The sequence below is a fragment of the Rhineura floridana genome, chromosome 2 (genome assembly GCF_030035675.1).
Source record: "Rhineura floridana isolate rRhiFlo1 chromosome 2, rRhiFlo1.hap2, whole genome shotgun sequence".
Lineage (NCBI taxonomy): Eukaryota > Metazoa > Chordata > Lepidosauria > Squamata > Rhineuridae > Rhineura > Rhineura floridana.
In genome coordinates, this window is record NC_084481.1 from 162,135,445 (window position 1) to 162,158,303 (window position 22,859).

A 22,859-nucleotide genomic window follows, 5' to 3' on the forward strand; every position below is an offset into this window, starting at 1 on the left:
TCCCTTGGTAACTTTGCCCTGCCCCTTTCTTTGGATGCCTAAACTGTATTTCTAAAATCTCAACTGAAGTTTTAACTTACTGCAGTGTTAGAAGTTTGGGGACTGAAGAAAAACTTCATTGGGAGGGAGCAGAGTTATCATTGGGGGACAATGCCATCATCCCCTCACCACATCCGAGTTCGTGTTCAGAAGCTCTTATAATTTGGCAATGCTATCCCATTTAAAGTTAAAAGAGGGACAGAAATAAAACGGAGAGAGAAAGGTCTCCCGCACTCAAGGCGTAATATGAACAGAGAAATATGTCCAAAAGAAAAAAGATGCAAAATTGAGAATATCACAATTGGCCAGAAAATGGAGCTACATGTTATTCTGCTTGTATATCTGTATTCTACAATGCCAGCCCAGGAGGAGGAGGAAATTGCTCCTCCTCCCTTAGTTGTCGAGGCCGGAGGAGGAAAGAGGGAAGACGGCAGTCCACGTGCGGAAAAGCGCTGACTGAGTCCTTGCAGTAGGGCCGGTTGGTGAGGCTCCTCCCCTTCCTTGTGGTTCTCTCATCAGACGCCTCGACCCGAGCAATCGGTGCCTTCTTTCCACAGCCGGCGGTCTCTCTTTAGTTCTCCAGCTGCCCTGCCCTGTTCAGCTCTGGCTGTCCCTTTAAACCCTCATTTAGGGCCGCCCCTTTCCCCCCTCCTACTCGCCAGGCCCGGAGCGTGAGGCGAGCTCGCGCTAGAGCGCAGGCGGAGCAACGTCGAAGGGGCTGTTGCCTGTGGCGGCGAAGAAGGAAACAGAAGCCGGAGAGTTGGAGGAAGAACGAACGAGAGGAAAAAAGTGTCCTCGCGCTCATCGGCCCCGCGAGGCGCCGGTGCAGAGGCGGGACGCCCCGTTGCCTCGCTGCTACTTTTGTGTTAGGATTAGTTTTATATTTTGAGGCCGTGAATGTTGCATTGGCCGAGCCCTGCGCCAAGAGGAGACGGCTCTCTTCCCCTCCCCCGCCGTTCCCAGCACCAGACAGACAAGGGCACGCGGGCCTTGCAGCAGCCCAGCCTCCTGGTGCCTTGGAGTGACGGAGGGGATTTGTGGAGCCGGCCGCTTTCTCATCACCCGCCGTGCTGCCGGGTGAGTAACTGCCGGGAGAATGGGTTGAAACAGGAGGAGGGGGGAAAGGGTTTGGGGTGGGGGGTGGCGGAGGGCGCATCCTTCTTTCTCCCCCCCCCCCATGGCTCTTTGTCAGCCAAGCTTGGAAGAGATGAGGGTGACTGACTGCTAGTCGCATTAACCGGCGGGGGACTGTCAGAGTTACTCGGTGTTTCTCTTTCCAGGCACGCACATCTGCTCTGCAGAGCCTGGGGAGAGCGGGGCTTCTGGAGATTAAAGAGAAAAATACAGACGATGTTGGTTTGGAATGATAAAGGGTGGATTTGAGGTAAAGGGGTGAAGGGTGAAATACTTGACCCCTGGTTTGTGTGGTGCATCTGTGGATGGAAACTGATCGCAGCTCTCTTCGCCGCCCGCCCCCTTCTTTCAGGGGATTAGATTCCCAAAGGGACGGGAGGAGGAGAGAAATCCCGTCACTTGAGAAATTTGGAAACTTGTCTGAACAAAGCTGCTATAGAGACGCCGGATCTCCAGCACTTCCTGGAGGATGGGCTAATTACAGTCGTCTTCCGTGTTCTCAGACCTGGGACCCACTACCCAAACGTTCATTTGGGAACCAATCAAACACCCCCCATATGTTTGTATAGTATAGATAGTACTGCTGTTGCAACCCATCTTAGACCAAGCCATGTCCCGAACCACTAGCTGAAGATCAATGGAGAATATGTATTCTCAAATGCAGATGTGTCGGTGCTGTGACTGCACTGGGGGCAGTAGCTAAATAGATCTTGGAGCTAGATGACTTAACAGAACACAGTACTTATTTATACCATTGTGAAGCCTTCTAGGGAGTGGGTGGTGAAATGACTTTGTTAGGCTCTGGTAATGTGCGGTTTCTTTGTGTCTCAATCTGTACCTTGCTTGAGTGCTGACCTAGGAATGCTGAATTTCCTGAGGAAAGTTGTGGCTGTATGCAACTACTTCAGGGAAGAGAGAGAAAGAGAGAAGAGATTTTTTTATTATAAAAACTACTCTTTTGAAAGTCATGTTATTTTACAAAACTTGGGCTTTTGAAGGTGCAATACTATGGTTACATACTTGTCTTGGTTTTAAAATAAGTGGTGAAGTGTAATGAGAGCGGTTGTGGAAATGCAAAAGAATAAAATGCATTATCAGATTAAGAGAGGGTGGATGCATCACTTTCCTGTAATGTGCTCCTCTTCTGTGAAACTTTAGGTAAGAATTGCTAATCGTACATAATCGTGCTGATCTTGTTTGGTCCTACCATCCACCTGTTTGCTGCTATGTTGTATTCTCTAATAAACTTAAATTAGAAAAAAACCCACAGCCTGCTGTTGAGAGAAGCCCAGTCTTCTCCTATAGTCTCCTTTCTTAGAAAACTTATGTGCAGAATCACCTTTATGATGAAAGTAGTGACACTTCCTTCTGAATATTTAATTATAAGTGGTGATGGTTTTGTTCTAAGTAATAGTATGTCATTTGTTTGTGATACTATCCTGGTTATTAGTTAGGTGGAGGTGAATTTTCATACAAGGCCTCTGTCTGTTTAACTTATATTAGATATTTGGACACATATGAAGCAAACCCTGCTATTAAGCAATAAAATTTGATGAGTTTCTAGCTGTTTTGAATTGTTGCCATATGCTGATAAGTTGCATCCTAGAGTTTACATTCTTTGCTTCTTGGGTACATGTGTGTGTGTGTATACCTATCCACGTTAGGTGTTTTTTCCATTGGTTTTTCAGAATGTTGCAAACTCTTCTATTATACATATAAAACAAGCAGCTGAATCTGTTTATTCCCAGTGCTTAGCTTTTTGTTTACTAAATATTGCTTTTCAGTACTGGTATACTATGACATATTTGTTAACTTGGAGTAACATTTTCCTAATAGATCTGAAAGCAAGAGTTACCACTTTATCAAAAAAATGGAAATGGACTGCCTTCAAGTCAATTCTGACTTATGGCGACCCTATGAAGAGGGTTTTCATAGTGGTGAGCGAATCAAGGGACTGAAATTGTTTTTGGAGATATGTTAAGTCTCCAGATTCTTCAAAATGACTCAGTGAGTTGAGTATAGTTTAAGATTTAATATTGCCTGAGCAGTGGTCTATAAATTTGGAAAATCAGATTTGCTAGCCATAACCAACCAAAAACATTTTGAGGCTGCTAGTATGTTCCTTGGGTGCTATACAGTATAACCCCCTGGGTCCCCTCCCTGGTTCATAGTGTAGGACAAGGGAAAGGAGTAAGGGAGCCATTCCTCCAATCTGCCCTTCAACCTTAACTATCTTCTCCATCTTGGGGCTAGAGAAGGGGGTGGGGATCTTCCTTGAAGACGTTCTGCATTTCTGAGGCACTTCATGTGGTCCCAAAGTACAGTGCAACTACAGAGAAGATCCATGTCCCATCTGACAGGTTGGAAGGATAGTAGCTGCTAGTGTCCGTCTCACTAGAGAGCACGATGGACCAAATTGTGGGTTCCTGCTGAGGAGTCATTTAATGCACTAATTTGGCCTGCTTCTGTTCTTAGAATATACTTGTTTGGGGTTTTTTGAATACTTAGTAATTTATTGTAATCTTGCATCTAGTGTTGGCCTTAACTGGGAAGGAAGCAAAGATGTTGAAATACCTTGATGATGTTTGACACTTTGTAACTTTGTAATGCTGCCAATTTTGGGGGTGCTTTCTTTATGTTCCTGTAAATGTTATTGGGTAATAAGGCTTCACTTGGCAAGATCTTTTCTGTCATTGCAGATGTGCAGGGCGTTTTTTATTTTTAGAGTGAGTTTATACTGGAAAGGTTTCTGTTCTTAAATAACAGTGAAAATGTGTTTTAACAAAGGAGAATACTGTTTTCTAAGGCAAGCTTCCAGCACCTAGACTTTTCTAAACTCTGTGTGCACAAGGTTGTTGAATGTCGTCTTGAATTATAGTAGCTAAAGCTTGCTGCTTGGGTCCTGAAGGAGAATGGCACTTTGTCTCCTTCAATAATAAAATATACTTGACTGTTCCAGAACTAGGGAAGGAGAGAAATGGAAATGCATGGAGAGGCTAAAGAAATTATTCAGATAGGACAGAGAATACTAGATCCATCTTTGCTCTGTTGTATCCACCAAGAAAAGACAGAACAGTAATTTATAGGCAATATATTGGGCAACTTATACCTGCTAACTAGGGCTAAGACTGCATCATTTGTTTTTCCCTTCTGTACTTCATCTTCCCAACTTGTACAAAACACAGTTCTCTTTCAAGCTGTGTCTGCTGGTGAAATTCAAGAATTGCCACCAATTAAAATTTCTTAAATCCTTTTTACCTTTACCTAATAAACAGAATTGGAGATGAAATTTATTTTCATTGTTATTGATAAACTTATCTAATGGCTTTGCAGTGTTCATACGTGTATGTATTTCTCTCTCTCTCTCTCTCTGTGTGTGTGTGTGAGTGTGAGTGTGAGAGTGAGTAGCAGAGTTGCAAGGGGCCTATAAGGTCACTGACTGAGTCACTCAACAGCTGACTGTGCAGCTGCCTCTTGAATGCCTCCAGTGTTGGACAGCCCACCTCTTCCCCAGGCAATTGGTTCCATTGCCATACTGCTCTAACAGTTAGGAAGTTTTTCCTGATGTTTAGCTGCAGTTTGGCTTCCTGTAACTTGAGCCCATTATTCCATGCGCTCAAGGATGATCGAGAAGAGATCCTGGCCCCCCTCTGAGTGACAACCTTTCAAGTACTTGAAGAGTGGTATCATACCTGCCATCAGCCTTTACTTCTCAAGGCAAAACATGCCCAGTTCTTTCAGTCTCTCCTCATAGGGCTTTGTCTCCAGTCCCCTGATCATCCTTGTTGCCTTCCACTGAACCTGTGCCAGTTTGTCTGCATCCTTTTTAAAGTGCAGTGTCCACAACAGGATGAGGCCTAACCAGTGCCAGATAGAGAGGAACTAGTACTTCACATGATTTGGAAACTATACTGCTAATGAAGCCTAAAATAACATTTTTCTTTTTTGCAAACACATCGCACTGTTGGCTCATATTCAGCTTGTGATCAACAACAATTCCAAGATCCTCAGTATTGCTGAGCCAAGTGTCCCCCATCTTATAACTGTGGATTTGGTTTCTTTTTCGTAGGTGTAGAACTTTGCACTTATCCCTGTTAAATTTCATTCTGTTATCAGCCCAAATAGTTATATATATATATAATTTCTGTGCATTTTGGTAGCTTCATAATCTAAACTTTCACTTACATTTTTTTACCTCTGCTGGCTGAGAAATTATTAACATGAGCAGTTTTTTCCAAATGACAGTAGCCAGGAAGGGAGAACACTGAGACACACGCTTAAGATCGTGTGAATATTTGTATGTAGTAGTATCTAAATTCTTGGCTAGAACCTATGCTTGTGAGGGGCAAGAGAGAAACATTTGCAGACATGCTTGGGACACTTTCTTGTATTGGCTTAGCTATATGGGAGCTGCTGAAAACAGTACAGCTTCTTTCCTTCGTACTTGGGTAATGTCAGAAGTCTAGACCTCATGGACTCTGCTCTTTTACGCACCTGTGTTGCCACATTTTCTGGGGAAAATAGTGCTGATGTGGGAAGAAGCCACATCATGTACTACTTCCATGTGATTAGGGCTCCTTACTTGACTTGATTCACAGTATCCTAGGTCCCACTCCACAGATATAACATCCGAAAGAGCTCACTGTCCTAATGAATGTAGTTTGATTTACTTACAAACTTAGTATGTATTGGATTGAACTGCACACAGTGCCATGCAGGTAACTGGCCTGGCTCTTTCTCTTGCAGGGAGCAGCAAGTAGAAGGCAGCAGCTCCATAATTGGCTTCTCTAGCAGCTGGAGCCTGCTCAGTCCACATGCCTGTCTGCAAGGAGAAGAATAACATTAATGCAGATGTTTTATTTACACTGTCTTTTGGGGAACTTTGAGCTTCCTTAGAATCTTATCAGGGGTTTCTCAGTGAGGTCAGAAATATCAGAGAAGATTGGAAGACAGCTGCCTAGTATTGCTGTTCTTCATACATAATGAGCGGTTGAAGAGAATGTTGGGTTTGTTCTGTGTCACGTTCTGGCCCGTGCCTCTCATAAATGGTACCCAAAAATATATCCCAGAATCCTTTGCATAGTACTGAGGTTTCTGAAAACAAATTTCTTTACATAAATAACTGTGGGCTGTTGTGGATATGTTTTGGTTTCATTTTTAATTTGAGGTTATGTAAGCTAGAAGGCCCAGAAATAAATTTTTAAAATGCAACTCTGTTGAAGGTACACTCTTGTGGGTGGGGGGAACTCACTCCTAAGTTCTTTTTCTTCGTATTTATGAATTATCGTTCTTCAACATAGCCCAGGGCAATGTCCAACAAAAGATAAACAACATAATTATGTCAATGATTAAAGCAAACACAAAACTAAAATATTCATAAAACATAGTTAGGTTTGTGTCTGGGATCTAATTGCTGAATGGCCTTGAACGAGTAACTCAGTCTTAGTGCCAAACTGAGTCACTGACTCTGTAACTGTGCCGTTAAGTGCAGGCTTTTTAAGACACAAATGGACAGCTCAGGGGGTCTGATCAAGTTTGAGATTGTTCTGTGGGGCTTTAACTCCCAGCCCTTCAGCTGTGGTATGGATCATGGGGGAACTTTGTATTTTAAAAAACCTGCACTTAAGAGCACAAATACAGAGCCAACATATCTAGTTGATTTTATTATTACATTTATACTCTACCTTTCCACCAAGTAGCTCAAGGTGACATACATGGTTTCTCTCCATTTTATCCTCACAACAACCCTGTGAGGTAGATTAGGCTTAGAGACTGTGACTGGCCCAGGGTCACCCAGCAAGCTTCATGGCTGAGTGGGGATTTGAACCCTTGTCTTCCAGGTCCCAGTCCTATACTCTAACCCAGTGGTTCCCAACCTTTATGAGCACGGGACCCCCTTTATAAGCTGAAATTTTTTTGTGACCCCCTCCCCCCAGGAAGGCAGGCTGGCTGCCAGGAAGGAGGGGGGAAAGCAGCCTTTCTTTGCAGGCTTGCTTCTTTTTACTTCACAAAAACCCCTCTCCTCTCATTCTAAGTAAGGGTGTTGTCTGTAGCGGCAGTGCAAGGAGATGGGAATCAGTGATAGTAATCCCCTCTTCTTCCTGGTAGCCCCACCCTCAGCCTCCTTTGGCATCTGCCATGTACTTTATAGGCAGATGCCTGCCCTTAGTGCGCCTGAAAGACGCTCTGGCGCTTCAGCAAAAGGCCTCCCCTCTCGTTTGGAGCAAGGGGGAGGTGTCATCTGCAGCGGCAGTGGAAAGCAGTGTCGAGGGAGTGAAGACTTTTTAAAAAAAATTCATTTCTTTACTGTTCACGGCCCCCTCTGGATTACTTTGCGGCCCCCCTGGGGGTCCCGGCCCCCAGGTTGGGAACCACTGCTCTAACCACTACACCAACTCTCAGTTTGGCCCTCAGTTGCTCATTTATAACATGAGCATAACAATGGTCTCCTGTGGCATTTTGAGGATGACTAGACTGCAGGGTATCTAGTGTGGTAAACATGTACAATATAAATAAATACTACTGTGCTAATATTCAGATTAGATTTTATGTTTACACTTGCCCCTTTTTAGCCTGCCCATTCCATGGATTATATAAAATATATTCCATTTTTTATTTATAAAAACCAAACTGTCACACGAATCTTGAAGCATGAAGAGATGCAGGCTACTAGTCTAGGTCAAATGGCCATGGAGATTTTGTAATACTAGCTTTGTCATAAATGGTCCAATTTTATTTCTCAACTTTGTATAATATCAACATTTTGTTCTCTGCTGGCTAATTGTAAAAGGCCACCTGATGCCAAAAGGATTGCAGTGTATTTATTTATTTATTGTACTTATATACTGCCCCATAGCTGAAGCTCTCTGGGCGATTTACAGTAGGTGCCAGTGAGCCTTTCTGGGCAAGACATTGTATAGCCAGGACACCACCACTGAAAGGTCTCTGTTAAGTAGCTACCTGGACCTCATTTGGTGGGCCTCATTGGGCAAAACATCCAAAGAAGGTTGTCGGAGTTTGGATATTAATGCTTCAGGTGTATGTGGGAGGGGAATTTCATTCAGATAATCTGTCCCCAAGCCATTTAGGGCTTTAAAAGTTTAATACAGGAATACCCCGCTATACGGACCTTCACTTAACGTACACTCGCTTTTACGGACATACTCCATACTCCACCATGCCCCTATTTACGTATGCTTACTTCACACTTACGGACACTCACGATCAGCTGAGAGGCGCAGCAGCGCAGCTAGCGTGGGGCTTTGAGGCTCCGCATGAAGGAGAGGTAAAAAAAGTTTTAAAAAGTAGTGCTTCACTTTAAGGACATTTTCGGTTTACGTACTCGCTCTGGTCCCATTGAATACGTTAATGCGAGGTATTACTGTACTAACACTTTTAATTGGGCCTAAAACTAGTGCAAAAAACAAAGTAATATGGTCATGGTCTCCAGTCCCAGTTAACAAACCTCCTACTCTATTTTGGACCAACTGAGATTTCTGGACTGTTTTGAAAGGTTGCCCCGTGTATAATGTGTTGCAGTAATCCAAACAAGAGGTTACAGAGCATGGATCACTGCAGCTGCTTCCTTGTGCTGTTCCTGTTCTATCCATCGAATGACTTTGATGTTAAAATTTCTCAAGGCTTTGGCATCTAATCTAGACAGTATTGAGTAAACTGAAGAAAAATTGTTTCCCTCCCCCTTACCTTTTTCAAGTACTTCTAGTGTAGAAGTAGTCTATGTTTAAACCTAACATAAGCAAAGATTAAGATGACTTGCACGCAGAAGTGATCAGACCAAAATTTTAGACCCCTTTATTTAAAGTGCGCTGTCAAGGCTGCTTGGACACCTGTTGTTGAAGAGCTTTAATACCTGTGAAACATGAGAGAAAACTGATAAAATGTTTCATAATTTGTTAGCAGGTCTAGGACTGCTGTGAACTAGTTTAGATATAAGGAAGTTAAAGTAAGGGAGGGTTGGTTATGCTTTTGGTCCATACTTTCCAGTTATGCTGAATATCCCTTGTATTCTGTAGTGATATCAGAACATTTATGAGTGTTAATACTCTTGTTTCTTAGATTTAGGGCTGAAAAGATCACATGCACCTAACATTTAAGGAACAGCATCAACTTTTTCACTTCCCGTTGTTGAGCCCTGATAGTGTTATAGAAGTACAGAAGCTATAGGAAGTATGGGCCTTATACATTTAGCTACACAGAAACTATAGGAAGTGCAGGTCTTATGAAACTGAACTCTCATGTATTGAGATAAGGACTGACATCTGAAAAAAATTATGGTGGGGCTCGCATGCTTCTGGAATTGGTTTAATGATTTACATTAATTACCATTTCATTAAGGTGCATTTATTGTAATGGGTAAGAGTTCTCAAAGAAGTGGTAAACATGGGACTGATTATTTGATTAGCCATGTATATTTTCTTCTGACATAAAGCTGCTTTTCTTTACACGGAAGGCACTGCCCTTTTGAAGTCCAGACAATTTAATTTGCTATCTAGTGGTGACATCAACAGTCTGGCTACCTGACTGTGTATTCTTTTGCTAACTTCAGTTTTCCCCACTCCTGTTCTCTTTTGAGTGGGGAAAGAGGGAGGAAGCTGTCACTGCTACTATGTATAATAAAAGAAGACTGTGGAAGATCTGTGCATAAATCCTCTGGAACATATGCCTAGAATATAGTTTTAGGAACTATAGTTCTAACTTAGGAACTATACTGAGAGCCTAATTCATCTGGAAGTGAATTCATATTGGGAAATAGAAGGGCAGCATTTAACTTTCAGTGTTGATTGCAGCACAAAGAGGGAGTGAAAACAGGAAACTGTTAACAGTACTTGTTCTGCAGTGAAGTTTGCAAACAGGATATTCTTACAGAATAAATATAGCTCAAAATTAACTTAAGGGTTGATAATCAAAAATGTCTTCCTGTAATGTCGTGATATTGTTTACCAAGTTTTACTTGTAATTCTTTGTGCCAAACTGCATTGAAGTTTTTTATGGTACTCGTCCTGTTTTTACTGGAAAAGGGCTGATGAGAGCTTGGCTTTCCGTGTTTGAACTGAGTCAGTTAAGCATTCACAAATGAAGAGCTGGAGACCAGTGACAAAACTGACTGGTACCCAGAATATAAAATGCAATACCTGTTTTAATACCACTTTTGAACCTTTGTGGCTCACAAACATGAAAGGTTGGAACAGAGGGAGGACATACTCTAAAAACAGATGTACATGTTGAGATCCACCTTCAATGAAGAAAGGATCATTTATCTTGTATCACTTTTTAAAAATGCGTGTGAGGAATTGGCAGCCTTGGAAACCAGCATACTTGCCTTTAAATCTACTTCACATGCCCAAAGTAGAATGTAGTTGTATTCTTGTGAATGTTACACTATTTTAATGTTCCTATTTTTTGCTTTATTATGCTATAATGCAAGGTCTGAGCAAGTTATATCACTGAGATTTAATGGGAAATCTATTAACATAACCGTCATCCAAGTCTACGCTCCAACGGCAAATGCAGAAGAGGAATTAGAGAGATTTTACGCAGAAGTACAGGAAGAAATTGATCACACACCAAAACAAGATGTGCTGATAATCATGGGGGACTGGAATGCGAAAGTAGGGAACAGAGAAGAACTAGGAATTGTGGGGAAATGGGGCCTAGGAAATAGAAATGAAGCAGGAGAAAGATTAATTGAATTCTGTGAAGCCAATACTTTGTTTCTCACAAACACATTTTTTAAGCAACCAAAAAGACGACTGTACACGTGGACATCACCCAGTGGTCAATATAGGAATCAAATTGATTCTGTAATTGCTAGCAGAAGATGAAAAAATTCCATACTTTCTGCGAAAACAAGACCAGGAGCAGACTGCAGTACAGATCATGAACTGGTCATATCGAAAATCAGAGTAAAGCTAAAGAAGAAGAACAAACCAATCATAATGCCAAAGTACAATTCAAAAAACCTCCAAGAAGAATATAAAGATCAAATAAGGAACAGGGTTGAGGCTTTCAACTTAGTTGACAGAGAACCAGAAGAACTATGGAGTGAAGTCAGAAACATTATCAGGGAAGAATGCAAAAAGACAGTACCTCTAGTTTAAAAGAAAGACCTCAATGGATGACTGCAGAAGAAACTCTTAAAATGGTTAAAGAGAGAAGGAAAGCAAAAGGAGATAGAAACATGGTCAGAACTCTAAATGCAACAATACAGTGACTAGTATGTTTCCGAGCTCAATTCAAGGTGCTGGTTTTGACCTATAAAGCCTTACACGGCTTGGGACCACAATACCTGATGGAACGCCTCTCCCAATACGAACCCACCCGTACACTACGTCCGGGTGTCTACTCCAAGGGAAGCTCGGAGGGTGGCAACAAGGAAGAGGGCCTTCTCAGTGGTGGTCCCCAAATTATGGAATGATGTTATTGACGAGGTGCGCCTGGCGCCTACACTGTTATCTTCTTGGCGCAAGGTCAAGACTTTCCTCTTCTCCCAGGCATTTTAGCATGTGTTTTAAATTGTTTTTATATTGTTTTAAATTTTAAAATTGTGTTTTAAATTGTTTTTAAAATATGTGTTTTAAATTGTATATTTGTTTTAATGTTTTTGATTGCTGTAAACCACCCAGAGAGCTTTGGCTATGGGGCAGTATACAAGTGCGATAGATAGATAGATAGATAGATAGATAGATAGATAGATAGATAGATAGATAGATAGATAGATAGATAGTAGGGACAAAGAGAACTATTACAATGGTTATTGTATAGAAATAGAAGAGGACAACAAAAAGGGAAGAACAAAAGCCCTATTCCGAAAGATTGGAGAAATGAAAGGGAAATTTAAACCAAGAGTAGGGATGTTCAATAATCAACAGGGGAACACACTGACTGACCGAGATGAAATAAAAGGCAGATGGAAGCAATAACTGAAGTACTCTTTAAAAGAGATGCAAGGATGACAGATTCATTCAAGGAGGAACCGTATGATGAAGAACCAGACATTTTAGAATGTGAGGTGAAAGCAGCTCTTAAAATACTTGGAAGAATCAAATCATCAGGAACAGATGGCATAGCAATACAGTAGGGCCCTGCTTCTCGGTGCCCCGCTTTTTGGCATTCCGTTAATACGGCGCCAGCACGAGGGGCGGCTGGAGCTCCCCGCTCTCCAGCTGATCTTGCTGCAGGAGGGGAAGATCAGCTGTAGAGCGCTACAGCTGATCTCCTCTTCTAGTGCTATCAGATTCCTGCCCTTGAGCTGATCGCGCCAGAGGAGGGGAAGATAAGCTGTAGCGTGCTACAGCTGATCTTCTCCTCCTCAAGGTGATCAGACTCCCCCTCCTCTGGCACGATCAGCTGGAGTGTGGAAGATCAGCTGTAGCGTGCTACTGCTGATCTCTTCTTCTAGTGTGATCAGACTCCTGCACTCCAGCTGATCACACTGGAGGAGGGGAAGATTAGCTGTAGCACGCTACAGCTGATCTCCTCCTCGGGGCGATCAAACTCCTGCAATTCAGCTGATGGCACTACAGCTGATCTTCTCCTCCGGCGTGATCAGCGGGTTAGGTTCCAGACCGCTGCGCTACAGCTGATCTGCTTTTCAGTGGGGATCTGGAACCTAACCTGCCGTATGAGTGGGGCCCTACTGTAGAGTTGCTACAAGCTACTGAGACAATCTGTCCAAATTTTGACAAAAAAAGTTGTCAACAAATATGGAAAACTAAACAATGGCCAACAGACTGGAAGCGTTCAATATACATCCTAATTCCAAAGAAAGGGGATCCCAGGGGATGCAGTAATTATCGAACTATTGCCTTAATATCCCATGCAAGTAAAGTAATGCTCAAGATTCTACAACAAAGGCTCTTGCCATATACGGAGTGAGAAATGCCAGATGTCTAAGCTGGATTTAGAAAGGGAAGAGGCACCAGAGATCATATTGCAAATATACTTTGGGTAATGGAATGGAGCAAGGAATTTCAGAAGAAAATCACCCTGTGCTTTATAGATTACAGCAAAGCCTTTGACTGTATAGATCATGAAAAACTATGGAATGCTTTAAAAGAAATGCGGGTGCCACAGCATTTTATTGTTCCAATACGCAACCTATACTCTGGACAAGAGGCTACTGTAAGGAAAGAATATGGAGAAACCGATTGGTTCCCAATCAGAAAAAGTGTGAGACAGGTGTATTTTATCACCCTACTTGTTTAATCTGTATGCAGAACATATCATACGGAAAGTGGGATTGGACCAAGATGAAGGAGGTGTGAAAACTGGAGGGAGAAATATCAATAATTTAAGATGCACAGATGATACCATACTGCTAGTAGAAACCAGTAATGATTTGAAACGAATGTCGATGAAAGTTAAAGAGGAAAGGTAGGACTGGGGAGGGCAGCTGTGAGAGAAGTAGAAAAGGTCCTCAAATGCAAAGATGTATCACTGAACACTAAAGTCAGGATCATTCAGACCATGGTATTCCCAATCTCTATGTATGGATGTGAAAGCTGGACAGTGAAAAAAGCAGATAAGAGTAAAATCCACTCATTTGAAATGTGGTGCTGGAGGAGAGCTTTGCGCATACCATGGACTGTGGAAAAGACAAATAATTGGGTGTTAGAACAAATTAAACCAGAACTATCACTAGAAACTGAGGTTATCATACTTTGGACACATAATGAGAAGACATGATTCACTAGAGAAGACATTAATGCTGGGAAAAAGAGTAGAAAAAGAAGACCAAATGAGATGGATTGATTCCAGGGAAGCCACAGACCTGAACTTACAAGATCTGAACAGAGTGGTCCATGACAGATGCTATTGGAGGTCGCTGATTCATACGGTCGCCACAAGTTGGAATTGACTTGAAGGCACATAGCAACAACATCCTTCAGTAGCTGATGAAGCTCAAGAGGAAGGGAAATCAGTTTTTACAAATATATGAGCATGCAAATCCAGTTGTTTAACATTCTGCTCTGTTGCTTGAATAACTGATGGATGGCACACTGCAGGCTCTAGGCTATTTTAATACATAGAAGATCTTCTTTTCAAAACTATATTAATCGGGGTAGTACAAGTTTTTAAATAGGAGTTAATGTATGCTTACAGATATTGTATGCTTTGGATGTTTTATCCTAATTTTCTAATGCCAATTCAGTTTTGGAGAATCATATTTAGGAATTATGATCCTATTTCTTCAATCTCTACTCATGACCCAGGAACTGAAATTTGGATAGAAACATCCTCAAGCAAAATTTAGTATCACTTTACAAGTCAAAATACTCAGTGATCTGTTCTTAGTATAATAAAAAACATACATTGTTCATTTTTGATGGAGAACCCAGATGAGTTTCTGTTATAGTGATGCATTGCTGTTATAGTGATGTATTTCTCTAGCACTAACTTTGCTTTATTTTGAAATTTGAATTGTTAATGCTGCACAAATGTCAGCAAAGTTTGACTCTCATCAGCAGTGTGACAAGTAATAAGTAAAAAGAACTCCACCCAACACCACTACCACCAGTCTAGCTTGTGGCATTTTGTGAACTTTTGAAATGCTCCTGGTATGCTCCTGGAGCCCTTGGCAGTGCTAGTTGTAAAATGCCACCTATATTTCAAAATGCAAGTTTCGAGCAATAATGTAACACCACTTCTTAGTACAGTAGGGCCCCGCTTATACGGAGGGTTCCGTTCCCCCACCGTAAAGCAGAACCCCATTGACTTTAATGGGGTGCGTCGCGTGAAAATGACTCAAAATGCCGCAAAATCGGCTTTAAAATTGAAAATGAAAGCCGCCGCATTAGTGGAACGCTGGGAAGTGGAGCATCGGGAAGCGGGGCCTTACTGTACTTTAGGCAAAAACAAGAGAATGCTACTCAATATGGATGATAGTTTGGGTGAGTAAGGACAAAACCTGTTGCTTTAGGATTGCCTGTCATAGCAAGACACAATGCCACTACTTTAAGGCAACATTAGTATTGCATGGTGTTACAAATGTGTTAAAAAGTAGAATAATATAGTGTGCTAAGTTTTAAAGCTCCCTAGCTTCGCTACAATCCTAACTTGCCTGAGAACACTTAATGAGCTTCATGGCTTAAGAATTTGGAATCTGTGTTTACAGCGTCCAAACTTGCACTTCTGGCACTGCACTGGATCTGAGAAACAGTAAACGAGACGTAAAAGAATTACGCAACTGGCTGCTGAAGATCAGTGGGGCTTTTGCTTAGAATACTTAAAGACAGCTCAGTGCAAATTATTATAAGATCAAAAGACTAACTAGACATGGAACTCTGAAACTATGGTGCCTCTTGCATGCTGCAGCACGTAACCACAAAGAATGTGTGTAGGGCAATAGAACAAAATAAAGGTAACTTCCCTCTTGCTTTTTCCTGGCTGTGATGAACAGCAGTGCGACTGTTCAGATCTTAATCTTTTTGAACTCTTCAGCAGGCTTAATTTTTCTGGCAAGTTCAAGGTAGTTCTTTGGACACTGGACACAACAGAATGGATTTAAAAGTTCCTGTGATTGAATGACAAAGATCAGTGAGAACAGAGAAACCTCCAGGCAAAAAGTGTAATGAGGAAAATATTAATTAACAAGCTTTTGGTTTTCAAGTTACCTACCTAAAGCAAATTTATTTGGATCTTCCTACACAGATGCATGTAACAGAGCCTTGATACTGAAAAGCAGCTTCATTAGAAAGAAAAGTGACAGGGAAAGGGATATTTGTTCCTCTTTCTACTTGCTGTTTCTTGGTTCCAAATAGCATCCCAAGTAGTTTCTTCCCTACATGAGGTTCCAGATGTATGTGTTTCTGTGGATGACAAGGGAGTCAAAGGTGTGCTAAAACGGGATAAGGAGATTGCAGAGAAGCTAAATGAATTATTTGCATCTGTCTTCACAGTGGAGGATATAAGCCAGATCCCTGTGCCTGAATTAACCTTTGCAGGAAGAGAGTCTGAGGAACGGAGGCTAATAGTGGTGATGAGAGATGAAGTTCGAGGCTTAATAGACAAAATAAAAACGGACAAGTTGCTGGGTCCAGATGGCATCCACTTAAGAGTTCTCAAAGAATGCAAATATGAGATTTTCTAACAAAAATATGCAATTTGTCCCTTACATCCACTTCCATACCCGAGGACTAGAAAGTGGCCAATGTAACAGCAATCTTTATTTTATTTATTTATTTGATTTATATCAGATAAAAAAAGGGATCCAGGGGGGATCCTGGAAATTACAGGCCAATTAGCTTAACATCTGTCCCAGGAAAACTGGTAGAAAGGAATGTTAAAGATAAAATAACCAAGCATATAGAAAAGTGAGCCTTGCTGAAGCAGAACCAGCATGGCTTCTGCGGGGGTAAGTCCTGTCTTTCTAACCTATTAGAGTTCTTTGAGCAAGTCAACAGGCATTTTGATAGAGGTAGTCCAGTGAACATAGTGTATTTGGACTTTCAAAAAGCTTTTGACAAGGTACCTTACAAAAGACTCCTGAGTAAGCTTAGCAGTCATGGAATAAGAGGAGAGGTTCTTTTGTGGATCAGCAATTGGTTAAATAGCAGGATGTAGAGAGTAGGAATAAATTGACAGTTTTCCCAATGGAGGGCTGTAGAAAGTAAAGTCTTGACGCCTGTGCTTTTTAACTGGTTCATAAATGATCTAGAGTTAGGGGTGAGCAGTGAGGTGGCCAGGTTTGCTGATAATATTAAATTGTTCAGGGTTGTTAAAACAAAAAGGGATTGCAACCAGCTGCAAAATGACCTCTCCAAACTGGGCGATAAAGTGGCAAATGCAATTCAATTTAAAGTTATGCATGCTGGAGCAAAAAATCTTAATTTCTCATATACGCTCATGATGGGGTCTGAACTGGTGATGACTGCCCAGGAATGAGACCTTGGAGTTGTAGTGGATAGCTCGATGCAGGTGTTGACCAAGTGTGCCGTAGCTGTGAAACAGGCAAATTCCATGCTAGGGATCTTTAAGAAAGGTATTGAAAATAAAACTGCCATTATTATAATGCTGTTATACAAATCTACTGTGCAGCCACATTTGGAATACTGTGTATAGTTCTGGTTGCCTCACCTCAAAAAGGATATTGTAGAACTGGAAAAGGTTCAGAAAAGGGCAACCAAAATGATCAAGGGGATGGAGCGACTCGACTCCCCTAGGAGGACAGGTTGTAGCATTTGGGACTTTTTAGTTTAGAAGAAAGGCGAGTAAAAGGTGACATGATAGAAGTGTATAGTATTATGCATGGTATGGAGAAAGTGGATAGAGAAAAGCTTTTCTTCCTCTCTCATAACACTAGAACTTGTGGACATCCAATGAAGTTGAATGTTGGAAGGTTCAGGACAAAAGAAAGGAACTATAGGAGCTTCATCTCCCTCTGCAAGCACCCTGTCCATGTGAAGACTGGTCTGGAGTGTTTGCACCTTGTGTTGGGTCAGCGGGACAGACTGGGGATTTTATTGGTGTACCGCCCACCCCGCTGCCCAACAGACTCCCTAGCTAAGCTGACGGAGGTGGTCTCGTGTGTATTGTTGAGATCCCCCAGACTGTTGGTTCTGGGGGATGTCAACATCCATGCCGAGGCCATCTTATCCAGGGCAGCTCAGGATTTCATGGTCTCCATGACAACCATGGGACTGTCTCAATATGCCAGTGGCCCAACTCATGTAGCAGGTCATATTCTAGACTTGGTTTTTGCAACTGGACATGGAGATGGTGACCTGAATGTGGGGGGCCTTACATCAGTCCCTCTGTCATGGACAGATCACTGCTTGTTGAAGTTTAGACTTACAGTGGTTTTTCCCCTCTGTAAGGGTGGGGGACCTATTAAGTTGGTCCGCCCCAAGAGACTAATGGATCCAGATGGTTTCCAAAGGGCTCTGGGGAGTTTTCTGGCTCATAGGGCTGGCGCTCCTGTCGAAATCCTGGTTGAACTGTGGAAGACAGAAATGACCCAGGCGGTTGACATGATTGCTCCTGAGCACCCTCTCCTGTGTAGAGCTTGTACGGCTCCATGGTATACCCCAGAGCTGAGAGCAATGAAACAATATAGGAGACGGCTTGAGTGCAGATGGAGACGAAAACCTGGTGGATGCAATTACACACTGGTAAGTGCCTATGGTAAGCTGTATTTAGGGGCAGTGAGTGCAGCAAAAAAACAATTTTTTGCTGCCACTATCAAATCATCAATCTGCCGCCCAGCAGAGCTCTTCAGAATTGTCTGGGGGCTATTACACGCTAGCCCTAAGGACATGGTAGAACCATCTGAGGCCCGCTGTAATGAATTTGCTAGGCACTTCCAGGATAAAATCTTTAGCATCTGCCAGGACTTACACTCCAGTGTTATAGCAGGTGAATCAAGCGGGGTATCCAGAGCACAGCCTTGTCCCGACTTCTTGGATGAGTTTCAGTTAGTACAGGTTGAAGACGTTGACAAGGTGATTGGACAGGTTCGTGCAACCACTTCTGTGCTGGATCCTTGCCCTTCTTGGCTAATAAAAGCTAGCAGGGATGGAACAGCCGGCTGGGCCAGGGAAGTGATTAATGCCTCTCTGCGAGAAGGGGTGGTCCCTGGCTGCCTGAAAGAGGTGGTAGTGAGACCACTCCTGAAGAGACCCTCCCTAGACCCAGAAAATCTTAATAACTATAGGCCGGTAGCAAATGTTCCATTCCTGGGCAAGGTCCTTGAACGAGTGGTGGCAGGCCAGCTCCAGACACTCTTGGATGAGATGGATTATCTGGATCCATTTCAGTTGGGTTTCAGGCCTGGTTTTGGCACAGAAACAGCCTTGGTTGCCCTGTATGATGACCTCTGTCGAGAGAGAAACGGGGGAGTGTGACTCTGTTGATTCTCCTTTATCTCTCAGTGGCTTTCAATACCATCGACCATGGTATCCTTCTGGGAAGACTGGCTGAGTTGGGAGTGGGAGGGACTGCATGGCAGTGGTTCTGCTCCTACTTAGGGAACATTGCTTGCCACCCTGGATTCTCCAGTATAGGGTTCCGCAGGGGTCAGTTCTGTCCCCCATGCTGTTCAACATCTACATGAAACCATTGGGTACGGTCATCCAGAGATTTGGAGTGCGTTGCCATCAGCATGCTGATGACAAGCAGTTCTATTTCTTCTTTTCATCTTCAGGTGAGGCTGTCAGTGCGCTGAACCAGTGCCTGGCTGCGACAATGGACTGGATGAGGGCTAATAAACTGAGGCTCAATCCAGAAAAGATTGAGATGCTGCTAGTGGGTGGTTCTTCTGACCGGATGGTGGATGTTCAACCTGTCCTGGATGGGGGTGCACTCCCCCTGAAGGAGCAGGTTCGTAGCTTGGGGGTTCTCCTAGAACCATCTCTGTCACTTGAGGCTCAGGTAGCCTCCATGGCACGGAGTGCCTTTTACCAACTTCAGTTGGTGGCCCAGCTACACCCCTATCTGGACAGGGATAACCTGGCTTCAGTTGTCCATCCTCTGGCAACCTCCAAATTAGATTACTGCAATGCACTCTACATGGGGCTGCCTTTGAAGACAGTTTGGAAACTGCAGCTTGTGCAAAATGCAGCAGCCAGATTGGTAACAGGGACCAGACAGTTGGAACATATAAAACTGATTCTGGCTAGCTTGTATTGGCTGCCTGTATGTTTCCGAGCTTGATTCAAGGTGCTGGTTTTTAACCTATAAAGCCTTACACAGCTTAGGACCACAATACCTGATGGAACGCCTCTCCTGACACGAACCCACCCATACACTATGCTGAATATGCAAGGCCCTCCTCCGGGTGTCTACTCGGAGGGAAGCTGGGAGTCTGGGAAGCTGGGAGTCTGGCAACAAGGGAGAGGGGCTTCTCAGTGGTGGCTCCCAAATTATGGAATGATTTGTTGGATGAGGTGTGCCTGGCACCAACACTGTTATCTTCTCGGTGCCAGGTCAAGACTTTCCTATTCTTCCAGGCATTTTAGCATGTGTTTTTAAATTGCTTTTAAAAATGTGCTTTTAAATTTGTGTATTTGTTTTAATGTTTTTAATTGTTGTAAACCACGGGGCAGTATACAAATAAATAATTAAGAAAGTCCTTTCCCCCCCAGTGCATAGTAAACCTATGGAATTTGTTCCCACAAGAGGCAGTGATAGCCACCAACTTGGATGGCTTTAGAAGAGGATTAGAGAAATTCATGGAGGATAAGGCTATCAATGGCTACTAGCCATGATGGCTGTGCTTTGCCTCCATAGTTGGAGATGGTATGCTTCTGAATACCAGTTGCTGGAAACCGCAGGATGGGAGAGTGCTCTTGCAGGCTTCTCATGGGCAATTGGTTGCCAGTGTAAGAACAGGAAGCTGGACTACATTGGCCTGATCCAGCAGGCTCTTCTTATGTTTTTATATTCTTATATGTGTGCTGCTCAAAATGGATGAAAGAAGACAAACCTGAGCAGCTAGAGGAGATATCTCAAAGGAAGCCTGAGATTCTCTTTAACTGTTGCTATTCTGATAGCTTTTTCACACTTTTGAGTATTAACAAGTATATGTCCATATCCAGTGAATATCTTTTGATATGGAGTAAGTTTGTACAGTATTTGTGGGGTGGGGGAGGATGAGTTTGTCTCATGTATTATGGGGAACACTGCACACAATTGCACATATATAGATGAGCACCCACTTTTCTTATAAAGTGTGAAGTGACCTTGAATACTTGATGCAGGATGTTGAGTATGTAGGAGCATACTTGATGGAAGCCTAAAGGAGTGCTGTGGCTTGAGGCCTTTTTGATTACCCACAAAATTGACAAATTACCATGGTCTGGTTCTTAGTTGTGTCAGATGATGTGGTAAACAGAGACCTGTTTTAGTGGTATAAATGGTGGATATAGGAATTAATGTGTGCCTGATATCCTGCTGCTACTTAGTATATGAGCTGCTGACATACACATGTAATTTGTGGATTATTCATGTGCTAGAAGGAGTTTAAAAAGGAATATGGATATGACTACAGATAACTCATGAGTCAGCAGTTTGAAAGCAGAGGGAATAGGTGATTATCCCATTTGTTGTCTGTGTTAATAGTGCTCACATATCAATTGGCCCTGAGATATTATGTTAATAGCTGCATTTAAAATCCAGCAAACTAGTTCAGCTAAAATCTGCTCTTGCCTTTGTGAAACAGGGTCATGGAAGTTTTTTTTCCCAATCAATGAAGCACAACAGTGAGAGACTGGTGTAGAATGAAGGTAGACTGCTTCTGTTTGATCACAATACAGTGATACCTCCGGTAAAGAATCCTCCAGGAAGGGTTATTTTAAGGAAGGCTTTTTTTGAGGTGAAACTGACAAGCCTGTGTCTTGGTTTTGCTATGGATAAACTTTCAAGCCTGTACCTTTGCTTTAAGGTAGAACTGACTAGCCTGTGTGTTTGCTTTGCATTGAAGAGACCTCTTGCTTTCTCCCAGGGGTGGGGAGGGAAGGATCCAATACAATTCAGAGGAGGAGAAGGAGGGTGGGTGGGTGCCAAGTAGGTACCCTCTAAAGCCCCTTTTTCAGCTGCCCCCACCATCTATGAGTGGGTGTAGGAACCTATCCCTATTCTTTCAGTGTTATTCTTACCTCTGGTACCAAAGTTTGTGTTAAAGAAGTAATGCCCAGGAATGCATCTAGTTTGTTAACTTAGGTATTACTGTATAATGATGCGTGAGCAAAGAATTGAATGGAGTGAGTGAGCAATATTTTTGTTTACCGAGTGTGTGAAGATGGTTCAGATTCAGAATGTGCATTTGGTTCCTTGTTCCTGAATAATTTTGTGGAGCTTTTCTTCCTTTGTTATGTATGTAAGTGAGTTTCCATACCCTAGAAAGGTTTCCTAATATGGTCCAGCTAACAAATCTGGCTTATGGTGAGGAGGTGGGAACTCAAGGGTTATGCTAAAAAGAGCATGCTAACTCACATTTATTTTCATCTTGCCCTTGGCTGACATCTTCCTCATTCCTGGCTGCATATGTGTTCCAGTCATGACAAAGAAGCAAAGTTTCTAGATATTCTAAATGACTATTCCCTAGACCAGTTGGTCATGGAACCGACCAGAGGGACAGCAACCCTGGACTTAATCCTCAGTGGGGACCGGGACCTGGTGCGAGATGTAAGTGTTGTTGAACCGATTGGGAGCAGTGACCACAGTGCTATTAAATTAAACATACATGTAAAGGGCCAATTGCCAAAAAAATCCAACACGGTCACATTTGACTTCAAAAGAGGAAACTTCACAAAAATGAGGGGATTGGTAAAAAGAAAGCTGAAAAACAAAGTCCAGAGGGCCACATCACTCGAAAATGCTTGGAAGTTGTTTAAAAACACTATATTAGAAGCTCAACTGGAGTGCATACCGCAGATCAGAAAAGGTACCGCCAGGGCCAAGAAGATGCCAGCATGGTTAACGAGCAAAGTCAAGGAAGCTCTTAGAGGCAAAAAGTCTTCCTTCAAAAAATGGAAGTCTTGTCCGAATGAAGAAAATAAAAAAGAACACAAACTCTGGCAAAAGAAATGCAAGAAGACAATAAGGGATGCTAAAAAAGAATTTGAGGAGCACGTTGCTAAGAACATAAAAACCAACAACAAAAAATTCTATAAATACATTCAAAGCAGGAGACCATCTAGGGAGACGATTGGACCCTTGGGTGATAAGGG

At 42.6% G+C, this 22,859-nt stretch overlaps 1 protein-coding gene across 4 annotated transcripts in view; it reads left to right on the top strand.

The window, feature by feature from the left end:
• Positions 1–460: 460 nt before the first annotated feature.
• Positions 461–22,859, top strand: part of SUSD6 (sushi domain containing 6) — a 96,258-nt gene continuing 73,859 nt past the window's right edge. For 2 of the 4 annotated variants that reach the window (XM_061611147.1, XM_061611148.1), the window contains exons 1-2: positions 461–1,116; positions 1,320–1,423. The gene's annotated coding sequence lies outside the window, so the exon portion shown is untranslated. The remainder of the gene's footprint in view (positions 1,117–1,319; positions 1,424–22,859) is intronic. The other 2 variants (XM_061611145.1, XM_061611146.1) reach the window with 1 other exon arrangement.